This window comes from Pteropus medius, unplaced genomic scaffold (assembly GCF_902729225.1).
Source record: "Pteropus medius unplaced genomic scaffold, Ma_sr-lr_union100, whole genome shotgun sequence".
Classification (NCBI taxonomy): Eukaryota; Metazoa; Chordata; class Mammalia; order Chiroptera; family Pteropodidae; genus Pteropus; species Pteropus medius.
The window spans coordinates 8883389-8897941 of record NW_024354499.1 but is presented as its reverse complement, the minus strand read 5'-3'; the positions used below and the strand labels follow the sequence as shown (position 1 = coordinate 8897941).

At 30.3% G+C, this 14553-nt stretch overlaps 1 pseudogene; it reads left to right on the top strand.

The window, feature by feature from the left end:
- Nucleotides 1–10077: 10077 nt before the first annotated feature.
- On the top strand, nt 10078–10853 carry LOC120594482 (NADH dehydrogenase [ubiquinone] flavoprotein 2, mitochondrial-like; annotated as a pseudogene).
- The last annotated feature ends 3700 nt before the right edge of the window (nt 10854–14553 follow it).

Genomic DNA, 14553 nt, shown 5'->3' with positions numbered 1-14553 from the left:
GCACATATATACAATAAAATATCACTCAGCTATAAAAAAGGATGAAATCTTACCATTTGAGACAATATAGATGAACCTAGAGGGTATTATGCTTAATGAAATGTCAGATAGAGAAAGAGAGATACCATATGATTTCACTTATATGTGGAATCTAAAGAACAAAATAAATGAACAAACAAAACAGACTCATAGATACAGAGAACAAACTAATGGTTGCCAGGTGAGATGAGGTTTGGGGGACTGGATGAAAAAAGTGAAGAGAGTAAGAATACAAATTGGTAGTTACAAGATAATCACGGGAATGTAAAATACAGTTAATAATATTGTAATAACTAGTTATAGTGCCCAGTGGGTATTAGACTAAAGAGGGGATCATTTCAAAATCATATGAATGTCTAACCACTATGCTATACACCTAAAACTAATATAAAATAATATTGAATGTCAACTATAATTGAAAAATAAATTAACTTTAAAAAGAAGAGTGAGCTGTAGAATTATATAAGTGGGAAAATTACTCTGATACTGTTTGAAAAGAGTATCAGCATAATTTAATACTGCTAAAACTAAAAAAAAAAAAAATGTATTTTTTAAAACTGAGCAACCATAAAGGACTGTGCTCAAATCCCATGCAAGTTTACTATACATTATTAAAAGAATTAATATAATGTTCCTACAGAAAAATAAAGTCTTACAGAAATGTACATCTGTAAAATAAGTAAAACCTATGGTTTGTTATTTTAAGATAATTTAAAAGAACTTTTAAAGATCCAAAATACATATACTCTGACTAATCAAAAAATGATACAATATGAATATTACTATTATAATCCAATAAAATATAATAAAATTAAATATGTGTTATATTAAGTAAATTTATTATTACCTTATTATTGCTAAAATACATTTTACATGACTTAAAACCATATAGTGAAAAAGTACACCATATACCTGGAAACTCAAGTAAAATGATTAGCACCTAATGAAACAAGATATTTAAATGTATTTCTGCAAATAAGAGCTGATAAAGGGAAAAATAAATTGTTTGTAAATTTTAATATTTTTCCTAATGGGAAAACAATTGAAAACAGCCAGTTTTGTCACCAAAAAGTAAGATAAGACTAATAGTTCTAGTATTATTATTGGTGTAATAATACAAAGGTAACAAAATGAAAAATTAAAACAAACAATATAGAAAGAAAATTAAAATCATTGATATATACATATGTTTATGTTTAATGTGTGTGTGAAAAGAAAAATCTCTTGTTAAGATTATCACAAACTTGAATAGGAAGGGTATACCTCTACATAAGAAGGAAATCTTTATTTAAAAGACTAAATCCCAAATAACTAATTTTTCTCTGTGTTTATTTATAAATTTAATGTGAACCTAACCAAAATAACATGAAATGTTTTTCTCCTATCTGATTGGCAATATCCAATAGATTGATAACATATTCTCTTGACAATCCTTTTGGAGTATAAACACTTGCATAAATTGTTGAACAGCATTAAATTGATGTAACCTCAGTTTCAACATGGAAATATGGAGAGTTGGAAAGGCATCACTCTCTCCCATCCTGCAAATTAATGACTTTTCTTGAATTCATCAAAGAACTAAGGTTGTAAGACAAGCAAGCAACCAAATCAAAGGGTAAATGTGGTAAGAAAATGAGCTTTTGAATTTAAAAGAATTGTTGTAAACTCTCTAGAGTTCAGAATATTACATGTAACTGGAAAAGAATGCTTAAAGGAAATGTATTTATAGATTTTTTTTTTCTCATTTGTTTATTTGATTTTTGAGAAGAGATCAATGGTCTGGAATTAGCAATTGGAAGGAAAAAGAGGCCTAATCTCATTTCTCCAAAGGAAAATAATTCACTGAGTTAAGCTAATGTACAGCAAAAGATTTCAGGAAATAAAAATATGGGACACTCCTAAATTTGAAAATCACGTAAATAACAAATATTTTATATATATGCCCCATACGATATTTGAGACATTCTCATATGAAATGAATATTCATTGTTTAGGTGAATTATCTCGGCATCTTACAATCTGATACAATCTTTACAATGAATGTGATTAATTCCACAATAAATTCATGCAACTAATTTATTTAGAATGTAAATTGTCACAGCAGCTCTGCAAATGAGTTCTAAAGAAGTATGTTGAAAACAAAAATGATGTAAAAAGAGAGGATATACATGGTTCTTTGTTTCAAGCATTTTTTATTTCTCCTTGTTGTCCTGACTATATGTTTCTGTATTACTTTATAATCCCACCTGCTGCTTAAAATATGAAGGTGTTATAAATATATCTAGTTGGAATAGTATATGATACAAGTATGATTGAGTTGCTAGAGAACTGAGGAATCATGATAAATTTAGCTCTTTGGTCATGTACAGAAGTAGAAGATCCAGTTGATAGATGGAAAGGAAGCAGCTGCAAACTGTAACTTCATTTATCAATTATATTCATTTTTCTTAGTGGCATAATGAATATCTAGGGAATGCCTAATGCTGAGTGGAAAATAAATAAAGCAGAGAAAGAAGTGTAGTGTGGAACAAAAATATTTAGAAAAATCAAGTGCAACCTGAAGAAATAACTCACTCTTTTGACATCATAACCAATGTCTGCTGAAACAGAGGATTAGCAAAGGTGTGAGTACACATAAACCTTCATTCTGCATTTTAATAGGCTGCTACAGATTTTCTAGAGGTAAATAGTGACTTATCAAGAAGTCAGATATCATTTCTATAATACATTTAGAGAGAAACATTTATGATGATTTTAGTTGTTTGGTTTACAGAAGGAAAAACATAAACCATATCTTATTTTGGCTTTATATTGCTAAAATGTCTTGATTTCATTTCTCTCTCTCCCTCTCTCCCTCCCTTCCTTCTCTGCCAGACATTCAGAAAATATGGTACATCGAAAGAGAGGTTATTATTGCTTGCTATAAACTCTAGTCAGTAAACAACTCAACCATCACTACAAAAAAGTATAGCTGAACAGGTATCTGTGCTTCCATAGTCACTGGAACATTATTCATAGTAGCCAAGATATGGAAACAACCTAAGTGTCCGTCAATGGATGAATGGATAAAAAAAATGTGGTGTATATACACAATAGAAGTCTGTATCCTTAAACAAACAAATAAACAAACAAACAAAAAACAAAAAAGGAAATCCTGCTGTTTATGACAACATGGATAAACCTGGGGGACATTACACTAGAGAAATAAGCCAGACACAGAATGAAAAATAGTGCATGATATCACTTACATGCAGAATCCAAAAAGTAATAACAGAGAAAATGGTGGTCACCAGGGGGTGGTGAGTAAGAGAAATGAAAAAAGTATTGGTCAAAGGATAAAAACTTTCAGCTATAGATGAAGAAGTTCTGGAAACAATGTACAGCATGGTGACTATAGTTAATAATAATGTACTATGTACTTGAAATTTGCTAGAAGAGTAAATCTCAATTGTTCTCACCCCACCTCAACATACACACACAAATAGTAACTATGTGAGGTGATGGGTATGTTAATTAGCTTAGTTATAGTAATCATCTCAATGTATACATATATCAGTTTATAAAAGTGAATGTTTTCAGGCTGAGTTGAGTATGTTATATGCATTATATCAATTACTGCTTCTTCAGATAAGAGTATCATCAATTTCTCCATTTTACACATGAGTAAAGTGATGTTTAGGTGAGTAATTTTCATGAGGACACGTAGATATTGAATGGCAGAGCCAGTATTTTAAAAACCAGGGCTTTCTAACTTCCAAACCCAAATGCTAAACTTCTATTCAATCTACCCTTCTGTATCTTATGTGCCAAGTAATTAGTGAATTCATTGAATAAATAAGATGATTCAAAGTACAGACTATCATAGATAACATCAGATAATAAAATTCTAAGAGAAAACTGCAACCTTTTTATATTCTTCATTTAAGGTGAATATCTATTGAAAAGAATTTGGGGTTATGAGTTCCAATTTTGGTTTCCGATTTTATCTTAAATTATTCCGCAGATGTTGTAATCTACTCCAAAATAGTGAGAACTGCAAGGGTAACTGTAGTTTTGTGGTAAAATATTTTAAGCAAAAGGATATGATGTCATGTCTCAGAGGTTATCTATAATTCACCTTGTGAATTGGAATAGAAATAGTGATTCTAAAATGTAATTGCACATCCTATAGGCTAAATATAAATATTTATGGGTACTACCAACAAATTGTGATTTAGCATATGCTAGAAGAACCCTGTAAATGTGCATTTTGAAAAGGCGCCACAGATCATTTTGATATAGAAGACTTAATTTTTCTTTAAAAATTCATTGCAACCACATTCTTAAGTGAGACAATCTTTGGTATAGCGACAACGTTACTTTCCATTACTCCATTATAAAAAACTAGAAACTTAACAATAAAGTTGTCAACAACTTCGAATGAATCTGAATTCTCAATGAAATCATAAATTAATCTAAACTCACTGGAGAACTAATATTTAATGGAAAATAGAAAATAATTTTAACACCTAAAGGATCAGAGGTTTTAAGTAAAGTTATTCTGATCATAACAATAAAATTACATACATAGTAATTTAAATAACACTTAAATTAGAAAGAAATTCACAAAAATAAATTTTTGGAAATTATAGTTAACTTATAGTAAAATTATATTTTGTATTCTTTAAGAACAATGCTTCCTTTAGACATCATTCACCCATAATTATCTTTCTGGAATTTTTTTAATTGAGTATCTTTTACCTCAAAAAATTTAAGATATGATCCTCCATTATTTTGCTTATTTCCTTTAATTACTCAAATCCTGCTCAAATACACCAACATAAAGATATAACCTTAGTGAATATTTCTCATTCTCTTGAACTATTTTTTTAAACTAGCCAGAAAGAGACAAAGACTATAGACAAGGCAAGTAAAGAAAACATAATAAATTAAGATTTTTAAAACTCTTATATAAAATAGGCATAATATTTTTTTATTAAGCCTAAAGTCAATTTAAAGAATAGTAACATAAATCTACTACTTATTGAAATTTTACTATATGCCAGACATTTTGTTGAAACATGCTAAACTTTATCACAACCTTGAGGAAGGACACACACACACACACACACACACACACACACACACACGGAAAAACAACTACTAAGTCGATTTTCAGGTTGCATTGTAAATAATAGAGTTAAGTATTAAGTGTAGGTCAAACTTACTCTACAGAGTGTGTTCTTACTATGCCATGAAACAGGGAAAAAAAATTATTTTAAATCTTTAAAATATCTACCTTATAAAATTAGATAATTATTTATTTGTTGGCTGTGATCTATGATGATGAACAATTTAAATAATTTATTTAAATCAGATAACTTATCACCAATGATAATATGTTATCTCAGATAATCAAAAATAAGCTCCATAAAATACTATCACAGTTACAAAAATATAACCATATAAAGCTAAAAAAATAAAATAATGTCAGAAGCTCTAGTCATGAATACTTTTACATTTTTAACTGTACAAGAAATACATAGTAATTAGAATCTGAGTTAAAAATAATTTTCTTATAAAGGAAATTTTTAAAACTCCTTACAATGACCAAATCAAATACCTGTCTAAACTATTAACCTTTTCCATAGTTAAATGTATAATTTGTGTGTGCTTGCTGTGCAACATTAATCGAAACCTCCCATCTTAGTTATTCCCACAAAATTCTCCCTCTTATGGCATTTAACATACCCTGAGGGATATACTTTTAGAATATTTCAAAGGCATTATATATTCTTTCAAAAAGAGTACAAATGGCTCTCATGATGTTAAAGAAAACCCGAATCCATAGATGTGTGATGGTACGGAAGTCCAGTCTACTGCTTACATAGTTTTAAGCTAATATTGATGCCTAAAAGTTCCATTCCAGTGGCATCTCAAGAATCAAAATTGCTCATACATGGTAAGGGAATAGAAGAAGGGTTGCTCTGTAAAGAAACGGAGATAACCTGACTAAAAAGAAAGTTGAAAAAATACTGCAAATATTCCAATATTTAAAATCCCATTCTTACTCAACTATTGAATTTCATATAAAACTTAGACTAAGGAGAAAAAGAAAGAAAGAAGACTCAAATAATAAAATCAGAAATGAAAGAAAACACATTACAATTTATGCCATATCAATAAAAAAGTTCATAAGAGGCTACTTTAAACAATTATATATCAACACACTGGGTAACGTAGAAGAAATGGATAAATTCCTAGAAATATACATCCTACTAAAACTGAATTGTAAAGAAATTTGATACCTAAACAAACCCATAGCTAGTAAAAGAATTGAGTAAATAATCAGAACTTACAAAAAAAAAAAATTCCTAGGACAAGATGGATTCACTGGAATGTTCTACCAAACACTTAAAAAAAGAATCACTACCTATTCTCAAACTTTTCCAAAATATGGAAGAGGAGGAAGGAACACTTCCAAACTTATTTTATGAGACTATCAGTACCCTAATGCCAAAACCAGACAAAGATATTACAAGAAAACTACTGAATCTATAGAATATTGATGTAAAAATTCTTAACAAAATACTAGCAAAACAAATTTATCATCACATGAAATGGATTATACATCATGACAAAGTGACATTTATTCCTGGAATGCAGGGATAGGTCAACATAAGAAAATAAATTACTAAAATATACCACGTTAACAGAAAGAAGGTAAAAAACATGATCATCTCAATTGATACAGAAAATGTATGTGACAAGAATCGACATTCTTTTATTTAAAAAAAAACTCTCTGCATTCTAGGAACAGAAGTAAACTAACAATATACTCAGTATTAAGGACTGAAACTTTTTCTCTAAGATCGGGCGCAAGGCAAGAATACCTTCTATTGCCACTTCTCAACATATACTGGAAGTTTTAGCCAAAATAGTCAAGAAAATAAATAAAAAAACATTCAAAATGGAAAGTAAAAAGTAAAATTCTCTCTGTTGACAAATGGCAAGACCTTATATAAAAAACCCTAAAGACTCCACAAACAACAAGAACAACAAAACTGTTAGAAGCAATACATTCATTAAAGTTGCAAGATAGATACAAATCAACATATAAAAGGCATTTGTATTTCTATATTCTAACAATGAAAATCGAAAAGGAAATTATGAAAACAATTCCATTTACAGAAATTTCAGAAATAATAAATTAAGTTAAATGAAGAGTCAAAAAGACTCATACATTGAAAACTACAAAAAATTATTGAAAGAAATTTGAAAAGATTAAATGGAAAGACAATCTGTGTTCATGGATTGTTAAGATGTCAACGCTCCTCAAAGCAATTTATATATTCAATAAAATCTTTTTCAAAATCTCAATGACATTTTTTTACAAAAATAAAAAAAGCCATCCTCAAATTTGTATGAAATTCAAGAGATTTCAAATAGCCAAAAGAATCTGGAAAAAATAAAGTTTTCAAAATATATTACAAAGCTACAGTTATAAAACATTGTGATGCTGGTGTATGGAGACTGGAAATAAACCCATACATCTTTGACCAATTGATTTGTTTGCTTAATATTTTTTAAGAATTTTATTTTATTTTATATTAGTTTCAGGTGTATAGTATAACTACCAAATTGTACTTCTTAATCCTTTCATCATTTTCACACTGCTCCCGACTCCCCTTCCCATCTAGCAATCATCAGGTTGTTCTTTGTATCTCTGAGTCTGTTTTCATTTTGTTGTTCATTTATTTTGTTCCTTAGATTCCACATATAAGTGAAATCATATGGGATTTGTCTTTGTCTGACTTATTTCACTTAGCACAATACCCTATAGGTCCATCCAGGGTGTTGCAAATGGTAAAAATTTACTTTTTTTATGGCTGAGTAATATTCCATCGTATATATGTACCATAACTTCTCTATCCAATCATCTATTGATGGACACTTAGGTTGCTTCTATATTTTGATTATTGTAAATAGTGATCTAGGGAATATAGGGATGCATAAATCTTTTCAAATTAATGTTTTGGTTTTCTTTGAATAAATTCCCAGAAGTGCAATTGCTAGATCATAAATTTGACCAATTGGTTTTTGACAAGGGAACTGAGATTAATCAATGGTCAAACCTGTTCAACAAATAGTGCTAGGAAAACTCGATACTCTAAAAGAAAAAGAAGTGCAATTGAACTGCTGCATCACACCATGCACAAATATTAACTCAAAGTAGGTTATAGTTATACTATAAAACTCTCCAAAGAAAATAATATAACATAAATTTTTATGACTTTTGTCTGGCAATAGATACTTAAACCCGACACTAAAAGCATGAGTAATAAAATATATATATATATATTTAAATTAAATATTTAAATTATAAAATATAAAATCGTATATTATAGAATATTACCAGGAAGTAAAAAGATAACTAAAAAATGGGAAAAATATTTGTAAATAATACATTTGATAAGTATCTACTATTTAGTATAGAGAACTCACAACTCAAAAACAAAAAGACCAAAACTCAATTTAAAAATTGAAAAGAAATTCGAATAGATATTTTTTCAAAGAATATTCTCAAGTGGTCAATAAGTACATGAAATGATCCTCAATATCATTACTTATTAGAGAATTACAGATCAAAACTACAATGTGATACCATCTCATAACCACCAGGATGAAGATAATGGAGAAAAAATGGAAAATGACAAATCCAAGCTACAAAGTGATATCACTTCACAACCACTAGGATGGGGATAACGAAAAAAAATGTAAATAACAAGTGTTGGTAAGGATGTGGACAAATTCGTGGGAATGTAAAATCCTGTAGTTGCTGCGGAAAACAGTTTGGAGGTTCTTTGATCAGTTAAATGTTGAATTAGCATATGATAGATCAATTTCATTTCTAAATAAATACTAAAAATTATTGAAAAGTTGTATATATAAATTAAATAATTGTACAGAAATGTACATAACAGAACTATCCATGGCAGCCAAAAGTGCAAACTATCTAAATGTCCATTAATGGTTGAATAGATAAAAATTTTGGTATGTACACACAATAGATTTTTATTTAGCCATAAAATGGATGAAGTACTGACATATAGTACAACCTAGATGAATCTCAAAAGCATTATGCTTAGGAAAAGAAGCCAGATGAAAAAGGTCAGTACTATATGATTGCATTTACGGTCAATATTTGGAGTGGGTAAAAGTATAGAAGAATACATAGATACTAAACTCATGGAACTTGGACTTAGAATTTTATAAATTTGACCTCAAAGGCAAAGGAAATAAAAGCAAAAAGAAATGAGTGGGACTATATCAAACTAAAAAGCTTCTGCATAGCAAAAAAATATGTCAACAAAACAAAGAGGCAACCAAATGAATGAGAGAAGATATTTGCAAACAGAACCTCTAATAAGGGGCTAACCTTATATCCTGAAATCTTTCTGTATTTGCTTATTAGTTCCAGAACATTATTTCTTGATTCTTTGGGATATTCTTACCTAGACATTCTTGTCATTTGAGATTTAAGACAGTTTATTTCTTCCTTCTTGAACTATATATTTTTTTTTTTTGTGTGTGTGTGTGTGTGTGTGTGTGTGTGTGTGTGTGTGTGTGTGCATCAGCTAGGAATTCCTGTATGATGTTGCTAAGGTCATTCTTGACATGTCCCTGGTCTTGGGATAAAAATATTCAGTTTCTTATCATTAAGTATAATGTTAGCACCAAACTTACATAAGAGATTATCTCATTTCTCGTAGTATTCCTTTGATGTTTTTATTATTAGTTTCATTTTGCAAATAAGATAAATAAAACAATTTAAAAAATTAACATTAAATAACATGTTTATATCATATCAATTGGCCATATATACTGCCAATATCCATGCTTCGTTAACGATAAATCAGTGCTGTGAAATATTATTATACATTATTTTTATTATCGAAAAAAATACCCAGCCCCCCAAAAAGTAGCACAAATGGATGGAATGAGTTAACAAGTATTTATAGCTCTACAATGCTAGAAGATATTCAGTTGCCTGGCTGAATGAGAATACTGGTTGTCTTTCTCTGTGGTGCTCGTCCCAGCAGTGACCTCACCGCCCAGTGGGGAAGACATATAAGGAATTTGCATAAGACAGCAGTGCAAAATGGAGCTGGAGGAATTTTATTTGTGCACAGAGTTACTCCTGAGAATAACTCAGATACTCCATTTGATTTCACACCAGAAAACTATAAGTTGATAGAGGCAATTGTAAAAAATCTATCTAGAAGGGCATAAAGCAGCAGCTATGCTTCCAGTTCTGGATTTAGTCCAAAGACAGAATGGATGGTTGCCCATTTCTGCTATGAACAAGGTTGCAGAAGTTTTACAACTACCTCCAATGAGAGTATATGAAGTAGCAACTTTTTATACAATGTATAATCCAAAACAGGTTGGAAAGTATCCCATTCAGGTCTGCTCTATTACACCTTGCATGCTTCGAAACTCTGACGACATACTGGAAGCCATTCAGAAAAAGTTTGGAATAAAGGTTGGAGAGACTACACCTGACAAACTTTTCATTCTTATAGAGGTGGAATGTTTAGGGGCCTGTGTAAACAATGATTCATTTATTTGCACCAATGGTTCAAATAAATGACAACTAGTATGAGGATCTGACACCTAAGGATATTGAAGAAATTATTGATGAGCTCAAGGCTGGCAAAATTCCAAAACCTGGGCCAAGAAGTGGAAACTTCTCCTGTGAGCCAGCTGTGGGTCTTATCTCTTTGACTGAACCACCTAAAGGACTTGATTTTGGTGTGCAAGCAGGCCTTTAATATATGACATGGGAGAAATAAATATGAATCTCCTATCTACATAAATTTTTAATATGTTCATTTCAATCTTTGTACATTTTGGTAGAAACCTAGCAACTTGCAAATATAAGTACAATGTCAGAACTTCAACGCTCCATTTAAAAGTTGTCTCCTAACTATGAACACATTATTCCATAATCTATTTAACAGTTACTCCAACATCACCGATTTCCAACTGCTGGGCATTTTTATTAATAATACTAGGGTATTGTGAAACAAAAATTCTGTCAAAGAGTACTGGTTGTTTATACCAAATGTTTGTCTGGATTTAGTAAATAGCATGAGCCCTATCATACTGTGTTACATACATTGAATCTTTCACTATTGCATATACTTAAATGCTCTTTAGCCACTAAACATCATTGTTTTGGCATGGACTGAATGTATAAAAATAAAGTTATAAACACCATGTATGATGAAATCCTAATATGAGTGTATACCAGAAAGAATTGTAATCAAGATGCTAGCCATTAAGATTACAAGTAGTATTTTCTTTCTCATCAATGTTTAATTAAATTATATTTTCCCACAAAGATTAAGTATAAAGGTAGAAATATACAAAGAAATCATCTCCTTCTAATATTTAAAGAATGAACCATAAGTTTTTAATTTGTTTCTCTTACTGGATGTTTTACCTTGGATGTTTTAACATTCTTTTTCATGATAATTTGTAGTGACACATTAAAAACAAGAGTGCATTGGTTTATGTGTCTAATGTGCTGAATGCTGCATACCTCATGTTCAGCCATGGATAAACCACCCGAACAGAAAATCATCAAGGAAACATTGAACTTGAACCATACTTTAGATCAAATAAACCTAACAAACGTATATATGACATTTTACTTAACATTATGAGAATATACATTCTTCTCAAACACTCATGGAATACTCTCTAGGATATATCATAAGACAGGTCACAAAACAAGTCTTAGGAAATTTAAAACAATTGAATTTATACCAAATATCTTTTCTGACCACAATAGTATAAAACTAGAAATCAGCATTTTGCAGAGCAAAATAAATGGTCAACAGAATTATAAAGCAACTTACAAAATGAGGGAAAATATTTGCAAATCATGTATCAGACATGGGGTTAATATCTAAAATATATAAAGAACTCATAAACTCCATAATAAAATAAGTAATTCCATTAAAAATAGGCAAAAGACCTGTATGGACATTTTTCCAGAGAAGATATATAAAATGGCTAACAGGTACAGGAAAGGTGCTCAAACATCACTAATCATTAAAGAAATGCAAATCACACTGAGAAATCATCTTGCACTGTTTAGAATGGCTGTTATCAAAAAGATAAGAAATAACAAATGCTCATGAGAATGGGACAAAAAAGAATTCTTGTACACTGTTACTGGGATAGTAAATCGACATAACTACTATGAAAAAAAGTATGGACTTTTCTCAAAAATTTAAAAATAAAACTGCATTATGCTCCAGTAATTCCCCTTCCAGATATGTATCTGATGGAAAAAAAAAACAACTACTATATCGAAGAGCTAGCTGCCCTTTCATGTTCTTGCAGCATTATTTATGATAAGCAAGATGTAAAAGCAATCTACATGTCCATTAACAAATCAATGGATAAAAAATGTGGCATATAGAAAGAACAGAATATTACTTAGCCATAAAAAAGAAGGAAATCTTGCCATTTGAGACATCATAGATATACCTTTAGGACTAAGTGAAATAAATCAGACAGAGAATGCTAAATACTAGAGATCTCAATTCTATGTATAATCTGAAAACAGACAAACAAACAAACAAACAAAAAACCAAACACATAGAAAAAGTAATCAGATTTGTGGTTACCAGAGGCAAGAGGTACAGGGCTAGGCTGAAATTCATTAACAGTTCTTAGTTCTCAGTAACAGATACTCTGGAGCTTTACAACTGTGAGAAAAATACTTTCTGTGGATTTAGGTTTATTTTAAAAAGTAGGGGCACGGTTTAGGACACAGGCTTATGATTCTTTGTGAGGAATAGAAGATCCTAACATAGCTAACTTAAAATGCAAGACAAAATATTCTTTAGAAAAATAAGTATATATTTAACTTCTGTTGGTAATTGTAAATTTTTAAAAATTTTCCAGTTAGTTTTTCTATTTTGTATTGATTAAATGTATCATTGCATTCTTTCAGATAGACTACAGATAGGAAGTGAGAGATTACATCCAAAATGTTAATAATTCAGAAAGGTGGTCTTGTAGAACTTTATTTATTCCCCAGAATCCTCAAGGACATCAGGGATCTTCTTGATCTCAGAGCCAGAAAAATATTAAAAAGGTAAAATTCTCATGGAGGGGAGGGCAGATTCAGCATATCGTTAATTAGTTTTTATTTTTTCATGACAAACAACAGAAAAATAGATTATAAGCAGATAAAAGAGAAGAATGTTGAAAGCAAAAGTTTATTTAGTCAATTGTAATATTTGCAAATTAAATTCCTGCACATCAAGGTGATTTCCAGTTTTTTACTATTTAAATGGAACAGCATTCATAGAATTATTATGTTCCTATGTTAGATAGAGTTATAAAATCTTAAAAATAAATAATATAGCTTTAAGGTTTTTTATTTTTGCAAACTTATACTCCAGAAGAATTGTACAGATATACCATTCATCTAGCCACATATATTCAATTTTTTCTAATTTTACTTATTGCAATTTTTTAAATATTTATATATTTACAGCCTACAACTTCATGTTATCACCATTCCAGAAAGCTCTCTTATATTCTAAAAACTACTGCAATTTTTCTTCTTTTTAGTGTTTACAGTTTTTTGTTTGTTTGTTTGTTTAATCAATTTCATTGTTGAATTTCAAAATACAGTGTTAAGTATTAGCGGTGATCATTGGCTGTTTTCAACTTCACCAATTTGCCATTTTAGGTTCTACTGGTCTCTAGGCATCAAGTTCTAGCATGAAATGTGGCTATAATGCCTTTTCTCTAGACACCCAATATTCATCTGATCATAATGTTTCATAATGTTTCTGTGGCCTCCAATCCTGAGTCCATGTCTTTGCGCCTCCTCATTTTGATACCAGACCTTTTGATACCTAGAGCTCAGAAACTTTGGACTGATTTATATTCAGCAAAGTTTTCTGTTGTGACTTGGTTTGTCCACAACGATGCCGCCTCCATGGAAATAACTAGACATAGAATCTTTTTTCTGGTTTTCATGTCTCTTGTCATTTGTCCATTTGGTATTTTTAACTGAAAGAACAGGAGGAAGTGGCAATGAAATTATAATTGGCACACAAAAAAATCATTACAATCTCATTTTAAACCTTAACTCAAAAAGGGGACTCGAACAAGGACATCCTCAATGAATTGGTTGGCCAAATGGGGATAACAAATACCTAATGGAATTCTTGTGAAGATTAAAGAAGATGCTCTACTTTTTTGTTGTTGTTGTTGTTAACAATGCTTCCCCTCATCCCTGGCAAGCTTTTGCTCACTAGTTAGGTCCCAGTTGACTTATCATCTTATTTGTAAAATATTTCTTTGCACTTCAAGCAGAATTAATTGCTCCTGCCTCTGCACTCCCAAAGCACCTTATTCATGAACACTTATCACATTATTAGCTACATTCCAGATTGCTGTTAGCTAGCACCAAATTGTGAGCTTCGTTTTAAAAGACCA